The sequence below is a fragment of the Dipodomys spectabilis genome, unplaced genomic scaffold, assembly GCF_019054845.1.
Source record: "Dipodomys spectabilis isolate Male_0828 unplaced genomic scaffold, ASM1905484v1 ptg000086l, whole genome shotgun sequence".
Classification (NCBI taxonomy): domain Eukaryota; kingdom Metazoa; phylum Chordata; class Mammalia; order Rodentia; family Heteromyidae; genus Dipodomys; species Dipodomys spectabilis.
Window position 1 is genome coordinate 1,201,168 of NW_024870763.1, and position 14,155 is coordinate 1,215,322.

General features: G+C 33.6%; 1 pseudogene; it reads right to left on the bottom strand.

The window, feature by feature from the left end:
• Positions 1-6,807: 6,807 nt before the first annotated feature.
• LOC122111708 lies at positions 6,808-6,907 on the bottom strand (annotated as a pseudogene).
• Positions 6,908-14,155: the final 7,248 nt, after the last annotated feature.

Below are 14,155 nucleotides of genomic sequence, written 5' to 3' on the forward strand. Positions count from 1 at the left end.
ATCTTACTTTTCCTCTATTGTCATGTCCCTCATTCCCAAATTAGAAAAGTACATAGAAGGTTCTTACTAAATTATGTGTACAATCATGAAAAAAATGTATTGCACAGTGTGGTTTTAGCTTATTGAGACCTGTAGGGTGTAGTATGTTTTTGAGGACTTGCAAAAAGTTGTGATGGAGATGAAAGGAGGGATGTGCTTATTCTGGAAAATTGCTTAGAGGATTGCTCCCAGAAAGATAGTGACGAATTCTTCCTAAAGATACAGTAAAATCACTTTCACAACCATGTTCACTGCTGCACTATTTACTGTAGCCAAGTTATGAAAACAGCCCAGAAGCCTTATGGTGGAGGAATGGTTGGAGAAAGTGTGGCACATATACACAATTGGATTGCACCCATCCATTATGAAGACTGTTACATAATTTGCAAAGAAATAGATAGATCTAAAAATATGTTAAGTAAATTAAGTCAGAGCCAGACACACAAAGGACCCATGTTCTGTCGTGTATTTGGAACATAGGTCTTTATGCAAGTTTACACAATAGTATTGCAGAAGAGTATTTAAAAGGTGTAATTTCTTATAAAATTGAACATTCATTCCAACAAAATGAACACCAAGAAGCTATCATTTGGCAGATATGAGAAAGTCAAAGGGAAGGAATAAAGAGAATTATGGACGAAGAGAGGGAATGTATAATATTCAATGCAGACACTAGAAGAAATGAAAGTGGGGTGAGGTTTGGAAGGGTGTGGGAAAGTTATGTAAAGATCCATTGTACTTATAAACTGATTTATTGAATGGAAATTCCTTCATACGACTATTTAATAAAAATATAACTAAAAACAATGGAATCGTGGCTGGGAAGGTGGCTCAGTGGTAAAGAGCTTGCCTTACATGCCTAAGGCCCTGGGTTCGATCCCTCAGCACCACATAAGCAAAATGTAAAAAGCCGGAAGTGGCGCTGTGGTTCAAGTGGTAGAGAGCTAGCCTTGAGCTGAAGAGCTAAGGAACAGCTCCCAGGCCCAGCGTTCTGGACCCACGACAGGACCGCCCCCCCCCCAAAAAAAAACAATGGAGACATTTGAATCTTAAACTGTGTTCTCTTAAACCATGAGTCAAAATAATAGTTTCCTTCTCAGAAATTTTCTTTGCAGTTTTTTTCCTCAAAATGACATAAAAGTGACCAACAAAATGAATGTCAATACATGACATTGCGTATCCTAAAGAGACACAATATAAAAATCACAGTAAAAATGTTAGAATTCATCACATAATAAAATAACAGGGAGAAAGGATCAAATGCTGATTGTTTTTCCAAGTACGTTACCCATGGTATCTAATTTAATCCTCACAATAATCCCATAAAGTAGAACTACTTCCATTTCTAATTCTGAGATGATGATATTGAAGTTTTCAGAGTTGGAATTACTAGTACAAAATTGCACAAATGGTAAATCGTAGCCTGCGCCCCATTCCCACCGTATCAAATAACTTCATTCTAATTTATGACTAAAATACCAGCACTTAGTCCACTAATTCTAGGAAAATTTCCCAGAATTATTGTCCACATTCTAATGATATTTCACTTTATCTTTTTTAGAAAATAGGAAACTAAGTGGGATGCCGGTGGCTCCACCTGTAACCCTAACTACTCATGAGGCTGAGATCTGAGGAATGCAGTTCAAAGCCAGCCCAGGCAGGATAGTCTGAGCGATTCTTATCTATAATAAACAGCTAGTAAACCAGAAGTGGCACTGTAGCTGAAGTGGTACAGTGATCAACTTGAGCGAAAGAACACAGGCACAGTACCCAAGCCCAGAGTTCAAGCGCCATGACCAACCAAAAAAAAAAGAAAAAAAGGAAATAAGTAACTGTAATATGAAAACTCCAAGTTCATAATCGATTTATACCTCCCTGGAGAAAGGAACTGCTAAACTATAACATTCTTGATTTCTAGCTCAAAATTTTAGAAATCATATTCTATCCCATGACAACACTGCATTGCCTGGGGACCCTCATCTCTGTTTAACACAATCATACTGAAAGAATAACCTCCCCAATTCCTGATGGAAACAGACTGCAGGTCTATAGACCAATCATTTCGACATTGTAGCTCAGATAAGTTGTTTACCATTAGAAGTATTTTGATTACTTTTTATACCCAACATTTTGAGAGAAATGTAGTACTTTAAAATGCTATTAAAGCAAGACTGATATAAAAATCACCTTTGACCCCAGATAAATATTTTACCTTTCATATACCCAAAAATGCAGTCTTAACTATCATTAATGTTAGGAACGAGAGGTTAAAAATCATAGACACCAAGACCTAAGCATCAATTAAAGACTCTCCAACTTGTGAATACAATTGGTTTAAAAAGACATCAATACTACTGCACATTTTTCAAAATTTCTTGTGTTACTGAAGATTCAATCATAAAATATTAACACTTGAAAACAACTCATTTTCTTGAAAGTAGGACACAAAACACAAGATTAATCCTAATCATTTTCAAATACCTTTATTTTTCTACAAATTCGCTCTTATAATTATAAAGAGTATGAAACTAACTGAAGTACAGAGCCACAAAGGAAATAATTTAACTGCATCATCTACATTCAAAAAACTGTTACTAGAAAACAAAATTATACTAATAATTAGCTTACCAAATTCACTTTTATTCAATTTCATTTACTTTCATAAAAACTGGGTTTTCATAAAATGATAGATAAAAAAGCCTATATACCCACTTACATCTTCAGATCTTAACAATATTTATTTCAGAAATGTCTTTAGCTCTATAGTCAATGAACTGAAATAATACTGAAATATTCAAAGGCCTTTCAGAAATTGCAAGACTCGCTTTGGGTTGTTATGTATATTGGAAAAGATATTCGAAAAGCCTTATTTGTTAAAGTTGTGATAGTTACTCCCACAAAAGAGCCATTAGTGAAGATCCAATTGCATGTACAAAACAACTTCAAATGCATCCACAATCTGGAGGTGACACAGGCTTTTTGTTTGTCTGTTTTTGAAAGGTATATCTAACAAGCATATCCACAATACTGATTTTCAGTCAATTTGATAGGATATTCAAACCTAATAAATACAGTGTTGATTATCTTAGTGAGAATAGATATGATGTTACAAAGAAAGTTATTTTCAACAGAAATCTGGAAAGAGTTTATCCACCTTGTGTTTCATGGGAATAACCCAAGAGTAATACCTGTTTGGTCAAGTAGGTCAAACTCACTCCATGAGTATATCTTAAAAGTATGACGAATTTAAGAGGTCAAATACATATTTTGTACTGACAGTCATCTTATAGCACTAACTTACTACCTAATTATATCTGCATCTTCTTACCTAACATATAATAAGAGCTGAAATTGGTCTCTTTTATCTAACTTAATGTATATGCTTTGATTATGATGATGTTATTATTTGAAAATAAAATGTACAGAAGAGTGGCTCCACAGAAATGACATGACAAAACACTGATAAATAAAAGCATTGCAACACAGTTAGCTCTTTTCAGCCTCACCCTGTCCACATTGGCAAGAAACATTGCAACAGCACACTCACACATATACACATACACACATGTGTGCACATGTACACACATATATATGCATGCTAAATTCAGGGTTTAATACAAAAAAGTACAAATAAAATATTAGTGATTTGGACAAACATTAATTTGCCTTATTACAAAATAATACACAATCCAGTCACCATGGGTGTTACATTTTACTTGCCTCGCCACATGTGACCACTTAATTTATTTTAATTCATTCATTCATTCATTTGTTTTGTGCTAATACTAGCCTTGAATTTAGGACCTGGTTCTGTCCCAGAATTTGTTGTTTTTTTGTTTTAGTTTTCTCAAGCCTAGAATTTTACTGCTTGTCCCACAGCTCCATTTCTAGCTTTTGCTGGTTACTTTCAAATCAGAATCTAATGGATGTTTTTTGCTTGGTATGGTTTCAAACCACAATCCTCAGATTTCATCTTTCTGATTCGCTAGGATAAACACATGAGCCACCAGTGTGGCTTCTAGATTTTCCTCTATAGGTATCTAATGCACATACTTAGATAGTAATTTAAAACTTAGAGTATAGAAGCAAGTTGTACAGTGATGATATTGTCCTGTCAGAAATTTAAGCTAGTAAATTTCTTCTTAAAACCATGAACAAAAAATACCATGATATAAGAAAACTCACTATTGAACACATGAGCTCTAAGAGTTTTCTAATAGATCCATTATTTGTTACCCAACATTAGAAAAAAACTGTATAATGCATTAGTAAAAAAAAGTCTTTTGTAGGAATACTTAATTACCTTGTTTTTAAAGACACCTGTTTTCATCTAAAAAAGTAGGCCTGTCTATTGACTTCATGTGATTTTGATGGTTGAAGGTCCTTAATGAGAAGTCAAAGTGTATTACTAATCCTTTGCTATCAATTAAATCTTACCTTTTCTTCTTGGAACATATAATGATTAAAGCAATAGGTCATAATCAGCAAGCAATAGTTCAGATTCACACTTCCAGTGCAAGTGGATCACTAGTAATTAATCCTTGATACCATTTTCCACAAAGTTTTGTCCCAGATACAATCGGTCTGCCTTCTCTAGCTGCTTTCCTAGCCTGGACCTATTCCTTCACTCTACAGGAAAAGTGATATTCAACTGATTTCAGTCAGATCTGTTACTAGAATTATCAGGGATTTAGATCCTTGTCTGTAATTTGGTCAAAGCTATGTCTCTTTATGTAGGCTATTAAAAGTGTATTTACTAATTTCAAGTAAATACATAAATTCTATTTCCATCTCTTTTAAAAAATAAAATTGTTTTCTCTATAAATTGATCCGAGGCCTGGATTTTGTGGCTAGCTAGGTCATTGCACATCTGTCTCTCTCTTCCTCTCTCCCTTTCATGGTTCTCATAGATATTATGACTGCTCCATAATTATCCTAATTTATCTTGCTTTTATATTTTTGGTTGCATCATTTCACTTTCTGCTCTGCCATTCCCCAAATCATTTACATAGAAGGCATTATTTCATATTTTCTCATTCCTAGAATAAGCTGCACATGAAGACACCACTGGTCCTCATTTTCAGTCTGTACCTTTCAATATGGAGGAAAACATTTCCTCTGCTCTCTATCAATTCCCTACTCTCCAGTTAGAATAATTTCAAATAGTAAAAATGGAGAAAGAGAAAAAAATCATGGTGAAATAACAGATGTAGAAAATTCACTGGATTTTTCTGAGCAGTTCAACCAACGTGAACTATTGGGGAATACATGTGTACCTGATTCCCACTGGTACTCAGTGTCTCTGGTTAGGCAATTCTGATGAAGACAAGGAACAAGATAAAAAAGTGAGGAATGGTATCATTTGCAAAAAAAAGTGGAGACGTATTCAAGCAAATTTTTCTGTGGGCTGCTGAAAGTAATCGGCTTACTACAGTGCAGAGACTACTTTCCAAAAAGGCCACTCATGTGAATACTAGGGATGATGATGAGTATACCTCTCTTCATCAGGAATCCTACATGAGTTGGTGGCTCAAGGCAGATATTCATGCAATTACTGTGAATGGCTGGACACCCCTGCTCAGTGCTTATATGTTGAATAATACAAGAGTGGATTCTTTCTTAGTTCATCACTATGTAGATACCAATGCCCAAACTAAAGTTCTCTTAACCCCCTTGCATCTTGCTTCTTGGAAAAGAAATAGCAAAGATGTGCTCCATCTCCTTCTATTGAAGCATTATATCAAACAAGGTCTGAAGCACAACTTTAAAGAAACTGCATTTAATATTGCCAAAAGAATAAATACGTATAACTACCTCGTTGAAGTTATGGAAGGCTGTAAAAATTGTTCTCCTAAGTCATAATGGTTTGGTTAAGTTTCTTAATTTTCAAAAATGCCAATCCATCTTTGTGTCTGTACAAAATATTTTCACAATACAGAGCAACGGCAATATCTTACTTTAAAAATTCATGGATTCAATGGTATTCTTCAAGTGAATTGCCTGACTTTGATGTCTAATTGTATTCAAGAGTTGTTTGTATACATCTATAATGATTTCTGCAGAGTTTGTGATTTTTTAAATCAGAAATCATTTTAACTTATCTGTTGAAATGAGTAGTACAGAAACTGAAAATATTTCTGATGCTTGTCTGAAAAAAGTATATTTTAAAATAATCTGTATTTTGTTTGTATAATGTCCATAATCTATTTCATTCTCTCCTAGATATAATACTTTGAATTCTACATTGTTTTATAATATATAGGTTCATTAATAAATGTGTTATTTCAGATAGCATTCCATATAGAAAAAGTTTAAGATTCCTTTTTTACCTAAGTCCTTATAGTATTTTACTTCTTTGGGATAAAATGACAATGTTATCTACTTTCAAAAGTTTTTTAAAGATTATGCTATATAAAGGCCTTTCTAAGGTGAGGATTTAATACACTGATGTCTAACTAACTTTCAGTTCAATGAATTATATGTGTTGTTACATTTGTATTTTTTTAGTTTTTTATTGTGAAAATGCTGTACGGAGGGGTTACAATTACATTGGCAAGATAATGAGTAAATTTCTTATCAAGCATTGTAGCCTCCTCCTTTGTTTCCCCTTCCCATCCCTTCCCATCCTCCCTCTGCCCCCCCCACTCAATCCTCCTCACTAGCTCCCTCCCCGCACCAAAGTTGTAAAGTTCATTTTTGACATAATGACTTGTATTTTTGTAATCAATTTTTTAATAACTGTTTTTCATTTCTTACATCTGAAGAATGAAAAATATGGAATACTTCACAAATTTTCATATCATCCTTGTGCAAGTGCCATGATAATCTCTATATTGTTGTAATTTGGGTAAATGTGCTGCTGAAGCATGTAGTATCCTGTAAAGTTAAGTAGTTAATGATGCAATCTTTATAAAGGCATATATCCTTAGTTGACTTTTTGTAACCAGGAAACCTTATTGTTCCTAAAAATGCTATTGATCTTACTTCTCTAAAATTCTGTGTATATTGGAAAAAACATATTGTTTGGTCGATTGCTCACATTTGCAATTTTTTTGTCAATGACTATTTTAAGTCTTTTTCATTTTAAATTTGATCATACTTTGAAGCCTTTATAGCTAGGTACAAAGGTGATAGCTTTTCAAGTACTTATTTATCAACTGAGTTAGCTTTGTGGAGCTAATGGATTCAAAGCAAGCCTTGCTTAAGAGCTCCTTCTAAACTTCTGCAGCTTAAAATTCCTAAATGAGGTCTTACTGGCACAAATGTCTACCTGACCCTTTACTCTTCTTCCATGTAGCAACAGACCAACCAGAATATCTTACCCTGACAGCATAGATTGTCTTACTGGAACAAAACTAATCTTAGTTAAAAAGGATCATAGAGAGATGAACAATTAAGACAGAATCGTTTAGAATAGAAGGTATTTTATCAAAATATAATTGTTTCTTATACCTAATATTTCAAAAGTAGCTAAAGCCAAGAAGGTGAAAAAGTTTTGACATGCATGATTACCTAATGTCCTGGCCAGTCTACCATCCAACCAGGCAGGAATTTACACTACTGCCTTTCTTTCACCCAATATTTTCATAGTTACAAGAGAAGTCTATATGTTTCTCCTTGATATTAGGCCTGAAATTGGTAATGTTTATCACATTGTTTCCTCTTGAGTCTAGGCTGTATATCTACAAATGGTAAAGCTTTAGGTCCAACTCTACCAACACTGAGGTAGAAATAATGGAATAATACTTTAAAACACAGTTGCCTTTGATACCCTAACCACAACAATACATTGAAAAACATGTGCCTTTTTCTTATATTATATATAGTTACATATTTTATCTTTATACGTGCTAATATTTTATTTCACACAGTGAAACTTACTAGAATTAATTGATAATTTGACAAATAAATAGATATTTATTACAATAAATAGATTGGAATATAAATAATAAGGTTTAGAATGTACATTTGAATATAAAAAGTATCAATGCAATGTCTTTGGTATAAACTTTTGATACCTTCTAAGTGTTCTTGGTCTTCTGAATTCACATTGTAAAAAAAATTGTTGTTTTCCTCTAATCTATAAGGGACTTTACTCTGCTGCTCTGTTTATTGTTTTAACTCACTGATTCCAAAATATTTTTCTCCAATTTCGGAAGCCTTCCTACTGATTATACCCAAATTTTATGATATGATATCTAAAATGTATTACTCTTCTGCAGGACCCATGGGACCTAGGATCCCAGGTCCCAGTTATCTGCTTCATCAGATAACAAGGGCAAGATTTCTCACCTAGACTCATGAAACATGTCAACAGAAAGTAATTGAAAATCCATCTCAATTCCTTATGACACCGGAATTAGCAGTTTGCAATTGTGAAATGCAGTGCAACTTAAAATGAAAGATGAGATCACAAAATCTGAAAGTACAGTAATTCAAACTTTCAAACAAATGACCAGCCCATATGTGTGACCAAGATCACAAATGTCACAAAATTATTTTTAATACCCCTCTTCTGATGATTACTGAAAGATTTCTGTCCAGCATAAGTAGGCCAAAAAATTAGTTCCTAGAACGATAGATCCATAATTAGTCTACCAAGGCTAGGAAAACTTGACTTCAGGTCAAATATAATTCACAAAAACATTAATTGAGAATATCGTTAATGCTTCAAAATACTGGTACTTCAGTAAAACTTGGTTCTGTTGTATAAAAATGTTATCATTCACAAACAAATGACAACCTACATTTAATCTCCTGAAAACAGATTCCTTTTGAAATAATCTTTTAAAAATCACATTCACCAAAATAACATTTGACAAGTAGACGATAGTGACATTACAAAATTTTCAAGTTTAGGGTGCAAATTACAATAGAGTTGATTTATTTATCCAGCACTAATGCCAAGCAGGTTCAACCATTCATTAAAGTGTAGAAATAGTACCACCCACCATTTGTGTTGTTCAGTAGGTGCCTTCCAGAAATGTGTCAAATAGAACAACCTCCCATAATACAAACCCAAAAACTAGCTAATAAAGTAAGTTTCATCACTTAATAAGGTACATTTTGAAAAGTCACAAATAGATGCCTTATCATATGTTGTTTTATGTTTTCCCTATCTATCTAACATAGTAAGAAATATGACTTAAAGTCATGAATATGGGTACTCATCAGAGATGTGACAAACATAAAATCTGTCTTCTGTTTCTACCATATTCCTCTATAGTAGTAAATCGTGGTTTTCTTCTTTTTCTAAAACTTATAGGTAGTAGAAAATATTATCCCATGTAAAATAAAATAATCACAAAACTTTTTACAAAGCCATTTATAAAATTTGGTAGTTAGGAATATATTCTAAGCCATATTTAAACTTTCTTGTTGACTAAAGATTAATCTTCCAAATGGATGAGAATAAAATCATGTCTAGGTGCTTCACATCTCCAGTCTTGCAAATTGTTATTGCAGATGAATGAATTATGGAAATATAAGCTGACATCAGTTCAAGTATATGCAGGATTGAAACTCCGTGGAATGTATATAAACCTTTCAAAATATTAACAGACAGTTTAACAGAATGACTATCAGGAAGTTGAAACCAGAGAGGAATAATAGTAAAGGCATAGAATGAATGAAAAATGGAACAAGGGGCATGCACAGCTAGAATACTCAATGTACACATGTGATAAAGGAAGTGGTAAATCTGAAATAAATCTTGGAGAAGGGGTTGGTTGAGAATGATAGAAGGAGTCACTCTGATCAAGGAGCATTGGACAATTAGATGGACATATTTTTTGTAATACACTTGCAAAACCTTTTGTAATTTAGTTAGAAAACACAACAAAATACAAAAACACACAAAAATCACAACCAAACAGCAATCTCTAGAGAGGATGAATGTGACCTCTCAAAATTTTAAATAGTCAATGAAGGGTAGTGTTGGGAAAAGCAAACAAAGCTGTTCAAAGAGGGCAGTTTTGGGTAGCAGAGAATTTTGAACAGATTTAAATAGATTGTCTAAGGTTAAGAATCACCTACATCTGCTGCAAATATTTTTTTCTGTGAGTTCTCTTTGTCTGCAATGGATAATCCAGTCCTCAGCCATCCTTGATAGCTTGTGAAGATAGAATGGAAGAAACAAGATCAAGAACCCATTACTCCACTGGAGACAGAAAAGTCCTCTATGTTTTCTTTCATCTCTCTTCACTACTCTTTCGTCAAACTTTTAAGTCAAGTGATTTTGAATTATATCTTTCATTCTTTGTTCTGACAAAGTAATTAACCAAACTAATTTACTAAATATTATTTGCCATTTTTTCTATCATGCTATTTACTTGTCTAAGAGAGTCCATTAAACTTCACCGTTGCATTTGGTTGCCACAAAAAACCAACATCTATGTTAATGAGGACAAACTCTAATGTAAAACTTTGTCTCCACAAAACCAGTCCAAGAAGTTGTGATCACAAATATTTAGCTATACTTTTTTTCTTTACCTTGAAAGTCTTCTTGTGTCTAAAGTGTCACAAAAATAAGTACTCCACTAATTTTTGGTTCAATCACTTCTAACCTCAAAGATATATTTTGCTAACAAGATGCTTAGAGGAAACCAAAGTATATTCCACTTTTATGTTCTCTCTTAGGACTCTCCTTAGATACCATATCAGGATCAGTGAAGTTATACTTTGCAAAAATATTTCAATAGATTATTTTTCTCTTGGTCTTGCATTTGCTCAGCAAGATGTATGGAAAAGAATAGAGTTAAATCATCCATACCTTGGGTGACAGTGTCTGTTACAAAAGACAATGCTTGTAAGTCCTAAATCTATGTCCTCCTCTTAGCTCTTGCCTGATTTCCAATTAAGCACAGCTTCTTGGCCTCAAGACCAGTGAAGCTGAAAGTCTATAAGATATCCTCCTCACCCCGCCCCTCTATATCTTCATGGTTTCTCTTTTAAAACTCTTTGAAGTTGCCTCATTTGAACATAGAATTTATTTTCCTGTCTTCATTCAAACTATTCTGCATTGTAGTGAGCCATATAGGCTCTGTAAAATCACTTTAGGTAGCAAAAATACTAAGAAAATCTATATCAAAATTTCTGGCCCCCCTCCACTGCTGAAGTCAATATGCTTAGATAGGGTTTGTAAGAACATTGTTTGCTTACCCTTTCAATTTTCTCAATTCTTTTCTGATCCCAAACTTTTTGGCTTATGTAATGAGAAGTCTTCACTACCTCATGTTGATAAGGATATTATTTTTTGTGAGCTGCTTAGAAATGTGTAATGTTTACAAACAAGACCACACTAAAGCTACCAGCACAACTATGTTTATTGCAGCATTATTTACCATAGCTAAGATATGGAACCAACCCAGATGCCCCTCAGTAGATGAATGGATCAAGAAAATGTGGTATATATACACAATGGAATTCTATGCCTCCATCAGAAAGAATGACATTGCCCCATTTGTTAGGAAATGGAAAAACTTGGAAAAAATTATATTAAGTGATGTAAGCCAGGCCCAAAGAAACGTAGGTCCCATGGTTTCCCTTATTTGTAATATCTAGTATATGTATGAGTCAAGCGGAAAAGGTCAGATAATGTGATGTCAGGAAAATGAACCCTTAGATGTGTATTTTAATGTTTTTTTTCTTTCATGCATGTGTTTCTAACACATTTATAAGATTATCTCTTTGTTGCTTTGTATGTCCCTCCTCCACAGTATAACCCCTGCTTTCACTATATTTGGTGTCAGTATAACTTGTGGAGGAGATGGGGAAAAACCAGTTGTTTAAGGATACAGGTGGACCTGTTGCAACAATGAGAAGTACAAGTTGTCATGTCCAAAACGAGCTTTACAACGTTGGTGCGGGGGGGGGGGGGGGGAAGGAGAAGGATTGGGATTAGGGGGGGAGGGAGGAGGCTGGGAAGGGATGTGAAGGATAAACAAAGGAGGAGGCTGCAATGCTTGGTAAGAAATGTACGCATTATCCTGCCCATGTAACTGTAACTCCTCTGTACAGTATGTTCACAAATAAAATTAAATTAAAAAAAAAAAAAGAAATGTACTCATTATCTTGCCCATGTAATTGTAACTCCTCTGTACAGTATTTTCACAATAAAAAATTTAAAAAAAGAAAAAAAAAAAGAAATGTGTAATCATCGGAGTATCCAATCAGATTTTTTTTCTGTGTTTCAGTGCTTCACGTGCAAAGACATTGGGGAAAGTGTTACAAACAGAAAAGCGTGAACCCAATACCTTCTTTCATTTTGGAGGGCACTTTCTGCCTAAATATTTTGACCCAAATTATCTTTTTCAAAGAATAATTTTGGTAATTAAAGTTCAATTCACAAATTTTGATGTCTTAGGTTTTTTTAAGAACTTTGAATTTCACACAGTGAGAGTATATTTCCTGGGTAAGGACAATTCTCAAGGGAACCTACAGGATTTACAGTAAGGTTTCTGAAGTTTGTTTGTTTATTGTGAAAATGAGCTATCTTTACCCACATTTCTCCCTCTCAACTAAGTCTCCATAGCTTTATTTGCATGAAAGCCTATTTTCCCAGGCAATTTTCTTAATAGGCTAAGTTGTTAAAAAGTTTGAACAATTAAAATATGCCTGTCATAATTTTTTAACTCTTTTGAAATCCCTTTATCAAAATCAAGTTTTCCCCAATCCTAATTCAACCTTTACCATCCAAAACTCTAACATGTTGTTCACATGATATAGTGTCCAGGCACCTATTATTTTCCAGTGGCTTTATGTGTCTATATGAAGATATAAGCTGATGCTGAGCAAAATGAACTCCAAGATATGGAAACAGAGATATTTTTGCAGTTGTTTTTAATGTACTATGTGATTTCTATTTTCTTTGGGTTTTTACCCCTATGGTTTGTCCTTGGCTCTATTTGATTTTGGTAGCCTGTGTATACATTTACCTTAATTAGGGAAGGGAAGAGGAACAACAAAATGGCGAGACAAAGGACAAAGGGGAAGACAATGCAATATGTTGGAAATGTACATTACAACTTGTGAGGAGTATTGAGGTGAAAGAAAACTGTGAGAAAAATGAAAGAGGGGGTAACAAGTTTGAAAAGTTATGTATTCACTACCGTACAATTACTGGAACCCCATTGTACATCAATTTGACAATAAAACTAAATTAAAAAATAAGCTGCATAAAATATAATTTCACTGTATTGTTAATGCAAATATTATTCTTTATTTTATGTAGCAACTTTCTAAAAATCAATACTATTTGGCATCTAATTTGAATGGATTACTCCTTTTTATCAGAGAGTCATCAACTTGAATGTTATCCAACTAGACAATATTTTCACAATAAACTTGCCAATATTTTGAAAAAAGAATAAATATAGTAGTTTCTCATAATAAAACCGAAAACAGTTTAATTCTATGGAAACCCATAACTTTTAAAAGTAAATAAGTTGTTAAGAAGACAGAATATATATGTTCCACAAAATTCCTATGACTAATAAATACTCATTTTCAAATTCTGAACATTCCATAACTGAGATATTCAAAACAGTACCTGTTTGCATGTTATGTAATTTTGCAATAGATGCAGTTTCCAATGGAATGTTACAAATTGAGAAGTCAACAGAAAAATAGCCACATTCTCGTAGAGGAAAAAATTATGAAGCATCTATAATTAATTCTTCAAGAGTAAGCAAATTTTATCAGAGTAAGCTATTATTTCTATGACCACCAATCCCAAGATTTATGCTATAAAGTCATCCTAGTCCAATAGTTTCCAACTTGTAAAGTGCACCTTAAAATTCCCTTAATTCACATCATGAATAGCTTATCTCTATTGTGAAAAATACTACACCTCTGATAATGTGATGCACTCCTTGTTCTGGAAAGAATACTACAATAAACTGATTTGCATCATTTTTCCCCTAGTGAGATTCTTGAGATCAGAACACTTGCAAATGTTATTCATTTTTATACTTTTTAAACTATCACAGATATTCAGGATGCTAAGGTCAGAAGATTATGGTTGAAATCTCCAATAAACTCAGAAAAAGTCAGACACAAGTGGCACTGAGATTGAAGTGGAAGCGCACGATCCTTGATTATAAACAGGCTCAGAGAC